Here is a 3,465-nt window from a genome sequence, read left to right as displayed (position 1 = left end):
CATCCTCCCCCACGCGATCAAAGGAGTTCCTCCCAGCCGAACGCATCGTTGTCTTCTCCTAATCCTCCCAGATCACTCCCTTCCGTTTACAGCCGCAGCATCCCAGACCGGCCGCTCGTCCCAGCGCATTCATAGCAGGATAAAATCTCCACTGTTCATCTTCTTCCTCCCGCGGTGGATCACGGCCGAGAATCGAGTCGCCACCCGTCGATTCTCCCGTTTCAGCCACGAGTCCCACGTGGTGCAGCCAGCGACCGGATCCCCCGCCTCTTCTTCCGCTCGTGACGCCTCCGACCCAGCAATCGCCCAGCACCTGAGCATCTGCGACGTCTTCCCTTCCGGATTCATTCCTAGCACCAAGCCGTGATCGGCTCCAAATAGCCGGTAACCCAGCTCGGCATCCATCTCCAGCTCTATCCTCGTCTTCTCCGAGATCCAGACATTCCGCATCAGCCTCCCATCGATCCCGTGGCCATCTCATCTTCTTCCGTCCACCTCCCGTCGATCCAGTGGCCAGCTCCATTTTCGGCCATCTACAATCAATCCGCCGCTCCACGGATCACTCCCAAGATCCAGCCATTCCACGGATTAATGCCCTTCATCCTCTATAAAAGGAGGAGGGTGGCCATCGGCTTGGGGGAGCTCGGTGGAGAAAAACAGGGGAGACCCCCTGTTTCGGTGAAAATAAGAAGAAAGCCGAGAGGGAAGAAGAGAAAAAGAAATAAAAAAAGAGAGAAAGAAGGGGGAGAGAGAGAGTATTTTGGATATTTTGGGAATAATGGGAGGTGAAGACTTTTATTTGAAGATGGGAGGTCGTCCGGAAGCCATGCTCGGCTAAACGTCTAATCTAGGGCTGGATGAAGCCCTAGCAATGTATCAGAGCAATTGTAGTTCTTACTTTTTTATTATTTTGGAGCTTGTTTAAATTCTTATTTTCAATGAAATATTTCTTTATGATATTTAAACTTTGAGCATGCTAGTTACTAATCATGTTTGCTAAAGTAGTCTAAAGATGATCCATGCCTAGGAAGATGAAGTGCGCTACATCCTAGATTAACATACTTAGGTAAACACTTCATGCTACACCGAAGATGGATCTTCCTAACACTCTTTATGATTTTATTTTAAAAGGCTTGTAGCCAAATTGCATGCCTCTCCAAAAGACAAAAAATTAAGAACACAGTCCTTGATGCAATGCTATGTGGTGGATTCCAAACCCTAGATCTATTTACTCTGATAAATTCCAATTCGCACTCATAGTTTAATTTAGTTAAATCAAGTTAGCAAATCCTTCTTCTTGATTTATTTTTAAAAGAAAATAACTTATTCTTCAATCCCTGTGGACCGACATCCGTAATCACTATCCTACAAGATACGTGCTATTGCGTGGTTTATTTTTAAAATTGAAAGAACCGATCAATTTTTGGCGCCGTTGCCGGGGATTGCTAGCATAGTTATTTTTCCTATCATTAGACAAAATAATTAAAAAAAAAATTCAAAAAATATATATTTATCTAAAATAAAAGAAAAATTATTTTCTATTATTGTTACTGTTCTTATCTCCTCTTTCTCACTAACTTTTAATTTTTTTTTATATTATTTGATTAGGAATCGAAGGAAAAATCTGGGATGATCAGAAAGAGAACTGCTGGAAAAGGAATGCTGTAAAGGTTTGCCTAAAAAAATTTAAATTGCTGAAAATCCCTTTGGTAACCTCTAAACCTTTCTTATTTAAATTAATTATTAGCTTAAAATTTTATGGTGATTGTTTGATTTTAATTTCAGCAAAAGTGTGAATGCATGCTTGATACACATGCACAAATTAATCCGCACATAGTAAGGGCAATCACCCCAACAAGATAGGAGCCGGATTTCATCACCGGATTCTTTCCCAACTTAGGTGAACTCAATCTCACATTGTGTCACTTTAATTAAAATCAATTAGACGTTGGCTCCTAGGGACATTCGAGCTCAATAAGACGAAGATCACCGAAAGTTGCACCAATTTCGCTTTGTGGCTTAGTTGATGTCTAGGCAAGCTTTGTTCCTATAAGGGAGACAGTTCATCTGTTCGAGGCAAGTGGGTTTTAAGTGGGACCTTTGCGAATGCATCGTGACCCCTCCACTTACCTGGGAGCTTACCTGGTCAACTCGGTTCATTAGATCGGATTGGAGGCTTAGGTGCCCTCTTCAAACCAGTTAGGAGCTGTCTAGTGATTTTAGGACAAATACAAGGATTGATGTGTTTTTATTTTATTGCATGCTTGATTGATCAAGTACTAGTGTATGCAAGGGAGTCGTTCTAGAGTACGCGACCTATTACCTTTTGTCCCTGAAATAGAACAGACCCTTAGAAATATTCGAGCTGAGATCAGAACAATAGAATCATCCCCACCTCTTGAGATGGCTGAAGAACAACCCAAACTTCTGAGGGAGTACTTTACTCCCACCATTTACACTTCTCCATCTTGCATTCGATTACCTGAAGTAGCAGCTGTACAATATGAAATAAAGTCTAGTGTGATCCAAATGCTCCCATCTTTTTATGGGCTCACCAACGAAGAACCATATAAATACCTAGATGAATTCCTTGAGATTTGCACCACTGTCAAGATTCAGAACTTCACTGATGATGCTCTGAAACTTAGATTATTCCCTTTCTTCCTTAAACATAGAGCCAAGCAATGGTTGAATTCTTTAGAAGCCAATTCGATTCGTTCCTGGGATCAAATGCAATAAGAATTCCTTAAAAAATACTTTTCCATAGGAAGAACGAACCAATTTAGACGTGCCATCACAAGCTTCTCCCAAACTAAGGGAGAAGAATTTCATGAAACTTGGGAGAGATTTTAGGACTTAATCCGTAAATGCCCACATCATCAAATACCTAAATGGCAGCTAGTGTAATATTTCTATGACGGATTGACTGAACGAAACCGTCAGATGATTGATGCTGCATGCGGGGGGACTTTTATGCTTCAAAATGAGCATGAAGCATGGCAATTATTTGAAAATCTTAATGAAAACTCCCTCCACCATGCTTCTTGTTCTCGTCAAGCACTCCCGAATTCTCAAAGAAAAGGGACCATTTGTGAAATAAGTCATTCTATGGACCTGTCTAGCAAGGTAGATGCATTGTCCCATAAGATTGACCAACTGATGATAGGGGGACATGTCATTAGCTCTTCCCAAGCACAAGTGTGTGCTATCTGTTCTAGCCCATCGCATCCTATTCATGAGTGCCCCTCAGCATCCCAATTTTCCGAACTCGTGCAAGAACACATCAATGCTGCTTAAACACAGCCCAGACCGGATAATGACCCATTTTCCAATACATATAACCCGGAATGGCAGAATCATCCAAATTTCTCTTGGAGACAACAAGCTTCGAATACTGCCCAACCCCACTCCCAAAATTTTCAAAACCCTCAGAATTTTCATCTCTACCGTCCCTTAACTCAATTT

General features: G+C 41.8%; 1 non-coding gene across 1 annotated transcript; it reads right to left on the bottom strand.

Moving 5' to 3' along the window:
• Positions 1 to 2,779: 2,779 nt before the first annotated feature.
• On the bottom strand, positions 2,780 to 2,885 carry LOC113461509. The gene has a single exon (XR_003383786.2). It is a non-coding gene; the product is annotated as a small nucleolar RNA R71 (small nucleolar RNA).
• Between the last annotated feature and the right edge of the window lie 580 nt (positions 2,886 to 3,465).

This window comes from Phoenix dactylifera, unplaced genomic scaffold, assembly GCF_009389715.1.
Source record: "Phoenix dactylifera cultivar Barhee BC4 unplaced genomic scaffold, palm_55x_up_171113_PBpolish2nd_filt_p 000961F, whole genome shotgun sequence".
Classification (NCBI taxonomy): domain Eukaryota; kingdom Viridiplantae; phylum Streptophyta; class Magnoliopsida; order Arecales; family Arecaceae; genus Phoenix; species Phoenix dactylifera.
The sequence above is the reverse complement of the archived record's forward strand: the minus strand, read 5'-3'. Positions and strand labels throughout refer to the sequence as shown.